Source organism: Cryptomeria japonica, chromosome 11, assembly GCF_030272615.1.
Source record: "Cryptomeria japonica chromosome 11, Sugi_1.0, whole genome shotgun sequence".
Lineage (NCBI taxonomy): Eukaryota > Viridiplantae > Streptophyta > Pinopsida > Cupressales > Cupressaceae > Cryptomeria > Cryptomeria japonica.
Genome location: NC_081415.1, coordinates 492,657,259 through 492,671,264, shown reverse-complemented (window position 1 = coordinate 492,671,264; position 14,006 = coordinate 492,657,259).

Genomic DNA, 14,006 nt, shown 5'->3' with positions numbered 1-14,006 from the left:
GCCTTGTAAAACCCATTTGACCTTGGTTGACTTCCTATGTGGCATTCTTGAATGGTTGATTTACCGTTATGCAATGTGGTAGATTAGGTAATAAAATTAATTGTGCATACCTATTATTGTGCTTTTGCATCGATTCTTGTGTAAATGTAATTGTTCCCTAATTCTTGTTATAAATCTCGAGCTAATGCCTTCGTTGAATATGTATATATATGTATGCTTGCGTGACTCATGGTTGCAAGAGATTGTAGGTACTATATCGCCTAGGTGCGAGGTTCGTCTCCATCGGGATTTGCGGGGTTGAGTATACCTCCTTCATCCTTAGAATTCTGATTAGGTGGTCATAAAACTCTCGTCTTGCCTTAGCCATGATCAGGTGAGCGTCATGTGTGGTCAATAGGGTTCCTTTGTCCTTTGGGTTGCGTGTCGTGTGATTGGTGGACTTTCTTGCGTTGTGTGCCATGTGTGTGGTAAATGGATTATTTTATCCTAAGTATTTAATTCAAATTAATGTGTTGATTTACGCATTAGTAATTGAGAAATTTAAAATAAATAGGTTTCTTTTAGGTGATTTATCATTAATTAAGAAGATCGCTTTATTTATGCTGTAGCGAATTTAATTTAATGATTAATTTTAAATAAAGAATTTAATTAGTTTATGCGTTTTAAACAGGAAATATTTAAAGTTATTTGAAATATAATTAATTTAATCTCTTTTGCATTTTGGAAAAGAAAGGGTAATTTTAATTATTTAAAGAAAATCATTTTTTTAATTTATAAAGTTTGATATAGTGTGAAAGATTGATTTTGGAAATTAATTTAATTAAAATATTTTACCCTTGTCAATAGTTCAAAATATAAATGTTGGATTAATTAATATTGAGAAATTAAAATTAAAATTAAATAGGAGAGAAGCATTTTAATTAGAAAATCAAGTTAAATTAATTTAATAGTTGTAAAGAATTATTATTTCTTTTATTTTAAAAGTGCTTAAATTTCAAAATTAGAAATTAGGTCAGGGGTGTGATTCATTTAACCTAGGATTGAAAATATTTTTGGGGAGTTTTTGGTTGTTAAAAATTTTTGGAAAAGAAAAATATAGGGATGAAGATTTGGGGATTTTGGCAAGGATGGATTTCTACAGCTACAGGTTGGGGGCTCATCTTCAAATCCTTCCAGGAATGCTTATTGAGGTAGGAATATGTTTATCAATTTGATTAGATTATTTATTTAAAAAAAAAGGGGCTTGAATGTTCTTCTTGCAATTTCGATTTTCAAATTCTCCATTGATCATCCAAGAGTAAGTTTCATAGTAGAAATTTGTTAAAGATTTGCTTATTGTTGGATCTTTGAGTGAGAAACGAGTTTGCTTAATTGGTTGGATATTCTACAATTTCCTCTATTTTTTTCTTGAAACCTTTAACATTCTGAAAAAAAAAAAAATATGTCTGTGACTGTGACAAATGGAAAATGGGGGTTTACGTTTTTGGTTTTTTTGGGTATTTCGTTCATGCTAATTTCAAAAGAAAAATTAAATAATGTCAAAACTGGAAAATAAAAATACAGTAAATAAAACGAAAAAAAAATAATAATAATATTTGGGGGTTTCGGGGGGGGGAGCCGAAGCTCAACCCGCCCCTCCCCTTGGCACCATTCACAGGCCTCTCGGCTCCACGTGGTGGCGGCCGAAGGGTCTGCGACCCATGGTGGCCGCAGCACCCCCGGCTCCATTGTGTGGAGGCCGAAGGGGACTGCGACCCCCATGGCAGTCGCAGCACCCCCGGCTCCACTGTGTGGAGGCCAAAGCGGACTGTGACCCCCACGGTGGCCGCAGCAACCCCCGGCTCCACTGTGTGTGGAGGCTGAGGGCCTGCGTCCACCGTGGTGGCTGCAGGCTTGGCGGCTAGGGCAAAGCCACCCTAGGGTTTTCCGCCCTAGGGTTTGGCCACCCTCTCTTCGCTTTTTCATTTTTTTTAATTTTTAATAAATTTAGTTTAGTGATAATAAAACAAGAAAATAAAATAATAATAAAATATATTGCTTTTTATTTTATTATCTTGTTTTATTATCACTAAACTAAATTTATTTTCTTGTTTTATTTTATTTTCTTGTTTTTTTAAAGACAGATTTTGGACTCAAACCAAAATAAATGATTCTTGGACTATGAGGAAGAATCTCAGTGAACCAAAGACCAGTGCAGAATTTGAGTCCATCGACGAGGATGAAGAGTTTAGAAAATTATGGAATATGGAGCATCCCACAACAGCATATGAAAGGAGTGAAGATGAAAATGAGTATGAGGTTGAGGCCACTCCAACAACTACTACAGTCCCTGCAATATTTGGTGGAGTTAATGAGTCCATGAAAGAAAAAAATAACAAAGGGGCAAACAATATGGAAAAAATGGGTTTTGAAAGTGGCGGTCTAGGTCCCATAGGAGAAGGCATTTTTTTCCACTTGAGGTACAACTTCCATCAAATTCAAAATCAAAATCTCATTTTAAACTAGTCATTGAACTTGATTCGTTAGATTCATCACAGAAAAGTACTACTCATTACCCTCCAGCTCCACCTGCATTTGTTATAGGTTCAAATCTACAACCACCACCACATCATGGTGTTCCTATAAGTGGTGAATCAAGTGCCACTACTACGGGTGGGGAATCTAGGGATTGTATTCCTATTAGTGTTCAATCAAGTGCCACTACGACTGGTGGGGTTGGCATGGGTACTAGTACTGATACTATTTGTCTTGGTGTTGGACAAGTGCAACAACAAAATATCTCTCGCAAGAGGCCACTAGTGTTAGATACTCATACTATTCATAATCCTATATCAAGTACAACTGCCACTATAAAACTATCATTTGCAACTTCATAACAAACTCCTCAAAAGACTAGAAAAACTACACATGCAAGTGATAGTGGGACAGGATGAGGAATGGATGTTGGTACTCCTCATAATGCATTAGTTAAAACCATGGGCATAGGTGGAAATGGATCCTCTTCTATTTCACCTTTCAAACATTAAATTGCTTCAGCAAGCCTAGATTTTCAATTACGTGATTACTATAAAAAATTTGAACACACAACAAATGCAAATAAAGAAAAAAAGAGAGCATTGCAGAGGGTTGCCCTGACTAAAGTTTTAGAGGAATAGCCTATAATGAACAAGGTATTTCCAACATATGACACACAAAAAAATATGATGGAGTTCATGGTTTTTATGCCCCCAAATAAAGATAAAAATCCACCACACAATTAGATAGATCCCTATAAATTTCAAGTTAGCACCCTCGAAATGGATTTTTCCAAAGTACAAAATGTGGACAAAATTAGTGTGTCAAAAAAGGCTATCGAACTGGTCTACACTTCACTGCTAAAGGTGGAGAAAGAAAAAAATAAGTTGGAGAAACAAATAGAAAAGTTACAAGCAGACCTGGCAAATCAAAAACCAAAGAGGAAAGCAGCAGATAACAAGTGCAATGATTTACAAAAAAGGATAAAAAATTTAGGCTCTTGAGTAGAAATTGTAGAGTAGGAAAAGATGGAGGTGGAATTAAAGGAACTAAGGGGAAAAATGGTTGAAAGCAATAAAAACTTTGATGATGAAAGAGCCAGTTCACAAAAATTATACAAAAGTTATGAGTCTGTTGTTGCCAAAATAAAAAAAAATATAGTACCTATTCGATCATGAGAAGGAAAAAGAAAAACATTTGGAAGAGGAAGTAGAGGAAGAAATAAAAAAATGTGCACAAATGAAAGAAGACCTGCGGAATGCAAATGATAAAATTAAAACTTCAAAGGACGGATTGAAAGATAATATAAAAAATATAATGAAGTATCTACAAGAAAACATTTGGGGGCAAATAATGCAGAGGAGTGACAAGTTGTGTGAATGGTTTGAATTTAATGAAAGTCTGAGATTAATTTATTGGAAGATCAAAGCGCACATTGAGAAGAGAATACATGTTTATTCAAAAGAGGATATGGAAAAACAGATTTTGCAAGTAGTTCATAGTACCAATGACAGCTATTTGGCATCCAAGGGAATTAACAGTTGCATTGCAGCCATAGTTAAGACTATTGGCCATATGCTGGAATTGATTATGTGTTGCATTAATGTTTTGTCATTGATGTCAATACTTGTTGTTATGGTTGTTTACCGGCTTCTGGTAGGTGGATTTGATTGGGAAGATAATCAATTCATTGCCACTAGTATGATCTAGATGGTGGAATATGTTTGTATGGATGGTTCATATGATTCTGAAGTATGGTTCAATCAGTTGATATTGACTTGATGATCGGATGTTATGTTATGTTCTAGTAAGCTTGCTTTATTGATTCGGTAAGGGTTTCACAGCAGAGCTTTATTGAAGATCTTTGATGTAATGCATAAGTGGTGTTGGTGCATCTTCTAGAAGGGATTCGGGATGTTGATGGTGATCATGTTCGTGCCTCATCTGATTGGTGTCATTGCTTTGGTGTGTGTGGATCTATTTAGGTTCAGTGTTATCTAGGTTATGGACTGGTTTGCATGAAACATGTTGGTGGATCCTCGGATGCGCTTCTGGGATGTTTTATTGATTGGATGATATTTGTTTGGCCTTAGGCCATCAAGTGTTATGATTTTATTTCAGGATTATGTAATGGATCTATTGTATTGTCATTTGTGTGGCCGACCTAATTGGTTAGGTCTCGGGTTGGTATAAATGTATGTAAGATCTCATTGTAGATCATGTATGATGGTCAAGGAGCGAATAATGTGATAATCATTTGTATAAAGGATTTGGTCGATCATAGGTGATCGAGTTGGCTTATGTAAGAGGTTTTAGACCTTCGGTATTGAGCTTAAACGGAATTGTAATCTGGCATGTTTGATGCTATTACCAGCAATTCTTCTTTCTGGATTGTAGTCCAAACATCTTGAGGTGGTTGACATCTCTTTAGTCAGTGAGACTCCATTGTGATGAGCAGTGCGCTCTAGGCAGTGTGCCTTCCTGCATGTTCAGGCCCCTATTGTAATCATATACTTGTTGCAAAAATATCTTCTAACTGTTGGTAGGGTTTCCCACCGTGGTTTTTCCTCATTGAGGTTTTCCACATACAAATCATGGTGTTGTGTGTTATGGTTGCATGGTATTGATTCTTTGGTTTTCATTTATGCTTTAGTGCTCACTCAGTTATACCAGTATAAGGTTTTGAGTGCTATAATTCACATAATTTGTTAACAACTGATTCACCCCCCCCCCCATCTCAGTTGTTCATCGGTTATCCTAACAATTGGTATCAGAGCCTGGTCCTCCTTTTTCAGAAACTTAGCTACTTGAGGAAGATCTTATGGCAACCAATAGTTCAACTCATGTTTTCCAGAAGGACGGCCCTAGGTTTGATGGAACAAACTATGGAGTATGGAAGATTCGGATGGAGACTTATTTAAGATGCATTGGAAAGGAAACTTGGGAAATAACTCAGAATGGTTACACTCCTCATAATTCGGCATTTGGCCTTCTTGCACCTGCAGACTTGGATAAGAACATTAAGAATGATTGCAGAGCTAGAGAAGCCCTCTTAAGTGCCTTATCAGATCAGCAAATCATGGGACTATAAGACAAATCATCGGCGAAATCTATGTGGGACAAGTTGGAGACTCTAAATGAAGGTGATCTTACTATTAAAATTGCAAAACTTGAATGTTAATGGGTAAGATATGAAAGCTTGAAGATGGAAGAAGATGAAAGAAGATGAAAGAATTTATGCATTCATGGAAAGGGTTAATGAAATTGTATTGGGAATTCAGTGATGTGGTGGATCTCTGAGCGAGGAAGAGATTATTTTGAAAGTGTTAAGGGTTTTTCCACCGGCATATAAGATGAAGGTAACTACAATTAATGAGCTAAGAACCATGCCTAATTCTTCTATCAATAGAGATACTCTTGTTGGGAAGATATCTGCCTTTGAGCTTGAAGAATTTGGTCCTCCTAGAGCTACAAAAGTTGATACTACATTAAAGGCATCTACATCATCAACCGGTAAGAAAGATTGGAAAGTTTTGTATGCAAAGGAATTGGAAGAGATCAGGAAAGAAGATGAAGAGCTTGAGCAACTTGAAGCCCTATTTTCTAGAAGGATACCTAGAGGTCCGTTAGGATGTAAGTATGAAGGAAAATCTCCTTTCAAATTTTTTGCATGTAATAAGATAGGTCATTTTGCATCTAGATGTCCTGAAAGGAATTCAAAATTGGAAGAAAGAGCAAGAAGGTCTTTTAAGCCTAACCCTGAATATCAAATCAAGCATAAGTATAGGAAAAACAAATCATGCTACTATGTTGATGAGGAAGGAGTAATTGATGACTCAGAAGAAGAACCGGTAGGAGATTCAACTAGTGGATCCAACAATGGAAAAGACTGGGTATTTTATGCTATGAAAGAAGATGATCTGGAACCAGTTATGAAGGATGAAGAAAAGGCCCTTGCAGCAAAAGTTGAAGACATAGATGAATGGGTAATAGATAGTGGATGTTCTCGTCATATGACAGGTGACAAAGGAAAGTTTCTAATCTTGCAAGAATTTGATGGTGGTCAAGACAGATTTGGTAATAACAAGGCATGCATGATCAAGGGAAGAGGAACTATTTCACTCGATGGTAAGCATAACACTGATAATGTTTGTTATGTTGAAGGTATGAAGCATAATCTTTTGAGTGTAGGATAGTTGGTAGACAGAGGATTTCAATTACAATTCAAGGATGGAAAGTGCAAAATCATTAGCAAATCAGGTTTGGAGATTGCAACCGGTACACAGACAAAAGGTAACATCTTTCATTTGAACTCTAGTAAAAAGATATGTTTGATTGCACATATTGATAAAAGTTGGCTATGGCATAAGAGGTTGTGTCATGTAAGTTTTTATTGCATTCTAAAGATCAATTCGAATAAGGCAATTAGAGATTTACCTAAGATTGTGAAGACTCACAATCTGGTATGTAAAGAATGTCAAATGGGTAAGCAAATCAGAACTTCTTTTAAGAGCATACCTGATAATTTTAATGATGTCCTTGATTTGATTCATATTGACCTATGTGGTCTTGCTAATACAAGAAGCTTTCAAGGTGGTAGATATTTCATGTTAATCATTGATGACTATTCTAGAATGATGTGGGTTGCTTTTCTAAGAGAGAAATTTGAATCCTTTGAGAAATTCAAGATCTTTAAAACTATGGTTGAGACAGAGACAGGAATGAAAATCAAGTGTCTGAGATCAGATCAAGGTGGTGAATTCACATCTAGTGAGTTCAACAACTATTGTGAGAAAAATGGCATTAGGAGACAGTTATCTGCACCCCGAACACCTTGGCAGAATGGCATTGTGGAAAGAAAGAACATAACCATTTTGGATGCAACCAGAAGCATGATGATGAAAGCTGATTTGCCTCATATCTACTGGAGAGGAGTAAGTACAGCAGTTTATACATTCAACAGAGTTCATATCAAAGGAGATACCAGTAAGGCCCCTTATGAATTATGGTTTGGTCATTCTCCTACTCTTAAATATTTTAGAATCTTTGGAAGTAAGTGTTATATCAAAAGAGATGATTCCATTGGAAAGTTTGACCCTAGATGTGATGAAGAAATATTTCTTGGTTATTCAACTAAAAGAAAAGCATATAGATGTTATAACAAAAAATTGCAGAGAATTGTGGAGAGTGCTAATGTGAAAGTGGATGAGCAATACAAAGACCAAGCTAAATCTTATGACAATGAACCAACAGTGGAAATGATTATAACTAAACCAGTAGTGCCTATACCGGAACAGTATACTGAACCAGTTACCCTAGCATCATCAGAAAACTCAATTGTAACTAAAGAGCAGCATAGAGAACCTGAAAAATCAGAAAACACCAAGGTATGTAAGGATAAATCATTCTGAAAATCAGATCATTGGAGACAAAAACATGGGAGTTATGACAAGGAGAAGATGTGAAAATCAAGAGGTATGTTTCATTTCTCAGATTGAACCGGCATCAGTAGTTGAAGCTTGTAAAGATGAATGTTGGATGAAAGCTATGGAAGATGAACTAGATCAAATAGAAAAGAACAATACTTGGACTTTAGTTCCCCGACCTAAAAATAAGAATGTTATTGGAACTAAATGGGATTTTAGAAACAAATTAAATGAGGATGGACAAGTTGTAAGAAACAATGCTAGATTGGTCTGCAAAGGATATTCTCAGAAGGAATGAATTGATTATGGTGAAACTTTTGCACCAGTAGTGAGAATTGAAGTTGTTAGACTATTTCTTGCTTATGCAGCCTATCAGAACTACAAGGTCTATCAAATGGATGTTAAGTGTGCATTTTTGAATGGAGAACTTGAAGAGGAAGTCTTTGGTTTGTAGATTAAGGAAAGGCATGTGTGGACTAAAACAGGCTCCTAGAGCTTGGTATGCAAGGTTGGATAAGTATCTTTTGAAGCTTGATTTTATAAAAGGTAATGCTAACAATAACCTATATTATAAGATCACTAATGATGATATTCTGATTATTGAAGTATTTGTTGATGATATCATTTTTGGAGATGAGGAAAAATTGTGCATGGAATTTTTTGATAATATGCAGAGTGAATTTGAAATGTCTATGACTGGAGAAATAAGATTTTTTCTAGGTTTGTAGATCACTCAGACTGACAAAGGTATCTTTATCTGTCAAACTAAGTATCTAAGGGAATTGTTGAAGAAATTTGGTTGGAAAATTATAAACCGGTTAGTACTCCTATGGTTACAAGTGAAAAATTGTCACTTAAGGATGTATCCCCTTCAGTAAATTCTACAAGATATAAATCCATGATTGGTGGTTTTCTATATTTAACTCAGACTAGACCGGATATAATGAATGCAATCAGTATTGTATCAAGATTTCAAAGGATATTCCAGTATTTACAAGGAACAACTGAATATGGTTTATGGTACCCTAAAGATGATGACTTTACTTTATGTGCATATACAGATGCAAATTGGGTAGGTGATGTTGATGACCGGAAGAGCACTTCTGGTGGAGCATTCTTCCTTGGGAAGAAGTTGGTTTCATGGATTAGCAAGAAGCACTCATGCCTTTCCTTATCTACTATTGAAGGTGAATATGTTGTTGCCGCAACCAATTGTACTCAAGTTCTATGGATGAAGCATATGTTGAAGGATATACGAGTGAGTTGTAATGATTTGGTAGTTATCCATTGTGATAACTCTGCAGCTATTGACATATCAAAGAATCTGGTATTTCACTCCAAGACTAAGAACATATCAATCAAGTATAACTTTGGAAGGAAAAGGTGGAAGCAAAAGAAGTCAGATTGGTTTATGTGAACACTAAAGAGCAGATACCAGACATCTTCACTAAACCTTTGTTTCGGTAATCATTTGAGTATTTGAGAGACAGATTGGGGGTTTCTACCCCTCCGGTAGAGACTTAATTGATGCATATGTGCATCAGTCTGGTATGCATTATCAAAGATACCTTCTACTACAGATTGATGAATCTGTGCTACTACTCAGAGGAGTAGTCAGCCTTGAGATTTAGAGTTATTTATTATGTTTGATTTTTTGGCATTGTTGTCAAAGGGGGAGGAATATATGTGAAAACCCATTTCTATTTATTGATTGTACTCCTTAGGAGGAGTTTGGTGGTATTTGGTCCTTTTGTTTGAGTTTTGGTTCAGAACTTCAATGCTATATCATTTAATGGGAGATTGTTGGCGGTCTTGCACTAGGGGAGACTTGTTTGGAATTTTCTTGGCACTTGGATGTTTTTCACATCTAGTGTTGTCATCATTGCCAAAGGGGGAGATTGTTGGCCATATGATGGAATTGATTATGTGTTGCATTGATGTTTTGTCATTAATGTCAACACTTGTTGTGGTTGTTTACCAGCTTCTGGTAGGTGGATTGGATTGGGAAGATAATCAGTTGATTGCCACCAATATGATTTGGATGGTTCATACGTTTCTGAAGTATGGTCCAGTCAATTGGTATTGACTTGATGATTGGATGTTATCTTATGTTCTAGTAAGCTTGCTTTATTGATCCGGTAAGGGTTTCACCGGCAGAGCTTTATTGAAGATCTTTGATGTAATGCATAAGCGGTGTTGGTGTAGCTTCCATAAGGGATTCAGGATGCTGATGGTGATCGTGTATGTGCCTCATCTGATTGGTTTCATTGCTTTGGCATGTGTGGATCTATTTAGGTCTGGTTCTATCTAGGTTATGGACCAGTTTGTATGAAACATGTTGGTGGATCCTCGAATGCGCTTCCGAGATGTTTTATTGATTGGATGATACTTGTTTGGCCTTAGGCCAACATGTGTTATGATTTTATTTCAGGATTATTTAATGGATCTATTGTATTATCATTTGTGTGGCCAACCTAATTGGTTAGGTCCCAGGTTGGTATAAATGTATGTAAGATCTCATTGTAGATCATGTACGATGGGCAAGGAGCGAATAATGTAATAATCATTTGTGCAGACGATTTGGTCAATCATAGGTGATCGAGTTGGGTTATGTAAGAGGTTTTAGACCTTCGTTATTGAACTTAACCGGAACTGTAATCTGGCATGTTTAATGCTATTAATGGCAGTTCTTCTTTCTGGATTGTAGTCAAAACATCTTGAGGTGGTTGACATCTATGTAGTCAGTGAGACTCCATTGTGATGATCAGTGCACTCTAGGCAGTGTGCCTTCCTGCATGTGCAGGCCCCTATTGTAATCATATACTTGCTGCAGAAGTATCATCTGGCTGTGGGTAGGGTTTCCCACCGTGGTTTTCCTCATTGAGGTTTTCCACATACAAATCATGGTGTTATGTGTTATGGTTGCATGTTATTGATTCCCTGGTTTTCATTTATACTTTAATGCTTAATCATTTATACTGGTATAAGGTTTTAAGTGCTTTAATTCACATAATCTGTTAACAACTAATTCTCCCCCCATCCCCCTCTCTTAGTTGTTCACCGGTTATCCTAACAAGGACATCATCTATCCGTCAAAAATGCCAGAAACTAAGGGAAATATCAAAAATTATGGATAAAGGTGGCAAAAAGATATTGAAGCTGCAATAAAAGACAACCACTTTCATTAAACATGGTTTGTCGAAGTTCGTTGACCCATCAAATAAATTCATTGGAAAGGAATCTTACAAAAAAAGTATGCAGGAAAAAATGAAGCCTGATTTAGACTTGCTTCCTAAGGACACAAATCCCCAAAGCTTTCTAGAATTCATCAAACCATTTACAACTTTGAATGCAGTATTGGGTGAAATAGTGATGTCAAGTAAATATGGATTGTTGACGAAGTTGCAGTTGACTTACCATAGTTTAAAGAATGTTGGACTTCCATTAGATGAAGAGTGGAGCACCCTACAAAAACTGGCACAGAATCTCAAGAATCATAGTATGTATTGCACAGTTTTCTTCTTTTACTCTTAATTTCAAGGTTTTATGTTTTTTCTGTTTGGAATTTGAAATCACTTGAAATAACCGTTTTATGAACAGGAAAAAACCAGCACTCGCTATTGCTAATCCAACCTATGATGCACAGTGCAAACCTTCAGCCTTGTAAATTTGTATTCTCTAATTCTCCCAAGTTTTAACATTTTTGCATTTCTCTATTTTTTATTTCTAGGTTTTGGGCACTTCTATTATTTATATTTAATTAGTCATGGCTTGAATTAATATTTAATTTTGAACTCTGTTATTTGAACAGGAGACATGTAGCAGTTGTTAAATTGTTAAATTGCTAATCCGACCTATGATGGCCATGTAAATTTGTGTTGAGTTTGTGATACTGATGGCAGTTGGGACGATATATTCATTATTTAGTGTCTTAGTAATTGATTTTGATGTTGAGTCTCCACATGTTGCAAATCGACTTGAAGTTGTTGTTGCTCTCTTGTTTCTATAAAAGGGAATTCAGGGTCATATGCAAAGGGTTTTGAAATTTTGTATTGACTTTTGCATGGAGAATCACACAAAGTTGTGTATTGAATGAATTATCATATGGCTATATTTCGAAAGAAATATTGAAATCTAAGTTGTCAACATGTCTAAATAAACATCTCTGTATCAATAAACACATTACAGTCTTTTATTATGCTTTTTAAATCTAGAAATAAAAAGTTTAAAAATACAATTACAAATCAATACTAAATTATAATTGCAAAAAGTTAACAGACTCATAAAATATCATCAAGTCATCAAACATAATAATATGCTTTTGTAATATGAATAATGAGATACAGTAATAAGATTAATTAAATACCAATCTCTTACGGTTGTCATTCCTCCTCATCAAATTCAGAGCTTTCTTGATTCTTGTCTGTGTTTTCTTCACTCTGAGTCTGCATACCTTCCCTGAACTGCATCTCAATGCTACCAGTAGGTCCAGTACATGAGTCAATAGTCCCACTGGTACTTTGGTTTTAAGTGTTGCCCAAACCTCCTCTTTCACATTTGGACCTCCAGATTTTTAGTGCCCTATCGTAAGGAAAAGTGTGGACATCATACCAAGATGTATAGAGCCTCAAGCAATTTTCCAAATTTTTGTCTAGTTTGTTTCTTAGCTTTGATTTTAGGAACCCTAAAGCACTGAAAACACTCTCATCTTCCATCGGATCCAATATCATGGTAAGACATAAATCATCAAGCTTGAAATATTCTGATATTGAATCACGCAACACTTCGCTCTCACCTAGATTTTTCCAAAGCCTTGTTACTGATCCCTCTTCGTGGGGGTTCTCTATTCTGTCATATTGTTCCCTCATAGTGTATGCAAAATGAGTTGATTGCTCTCTAAGAAGAGTTTCATCTAATATTTTATTTATAGTTACTCCATTCAATTCTCTGGATATGCAAAATTGTTTTATCAAAGTCAGTAGCTTACTTCGAAAATTAGATGGATTGTTGAGGCTCCAATATTGAGGAAACACAATAAACATGGCTTCGAGTATTTTCTCAAGAGGGAATCTGCTTCTAATCTGTGAGGAAAGATCATAGGTAATTTTCTTCACAGAAGTAGTTACAGACTCAACAATCTTGTCAAAATTTTCCCTTGTAACTCTTGCTAGTTTCTTCCTGAGGCACTTTCTTGGTTCCTCGGGTTCGACCGTGGCATAGAAGTGCATTGGTATCTCAACTCCTCGTACATTGGCACATACCTCCCTATTTGCACTGATTTGTAAAAGTTATCAGGATTGTTCAAATCTGTGAGTGTCCGCCACTTAACAAATTTGTCATTAGATAGTGTTGTTTGACTTCGATAGAGATTATTGAGGGTCATGCATGTCAACTTACGCAGCTTAGCATATTCTGCAATATACATAGCTCTATGTTGGGATTTCTTCATAATATTCCTCATTTTCTCTAGCATGGGTAAAAGAGCTGCTAAAGTTAAGACGGTCTCTATATTACTTAACCTCCGAAGAAGGTTAGGAAATTTCGGTTGCTCTGATTCGTCGCGAGTTGTGTAAAATTATCCAATCAAGGATGGATATTCTGAAAAAACTCGATGTGTTGGACCATCCAAACATATCCATCTAGTATCATTATCCTTGAGAAGCTTGTTCCCATCAATTATTCCATTACCAAAGTGTTGAAATTACATAAATCACTTGGGACTTCGACAGAAGTGTGAGTAGAGCTCTCTGATTAAAATTTCAATTTTTTTTACTAGAGCATACTTGCTCACAATTCCAAAAGCTAAATTCATTTTGTGAGCCATGTAGTGAATGCCAGTAATGTAGGATGCAGAAGAATTTTTCATCTTTTTACAAAGGCCATTCTTGTGACCTTGCATTATTGAAGCTCCATCCACTCCAACACACGCCAATTTTTTGGCAATCGTCATGTCATCCATACCTCCATTTTCAATTAAACATCTCTTTACTAGTTGAAATAAATTATCCGTTGTCGCACTATCCTTCATTTTAGCAACAGGTAGTAGATGAGGTTGGTGGGCATGAC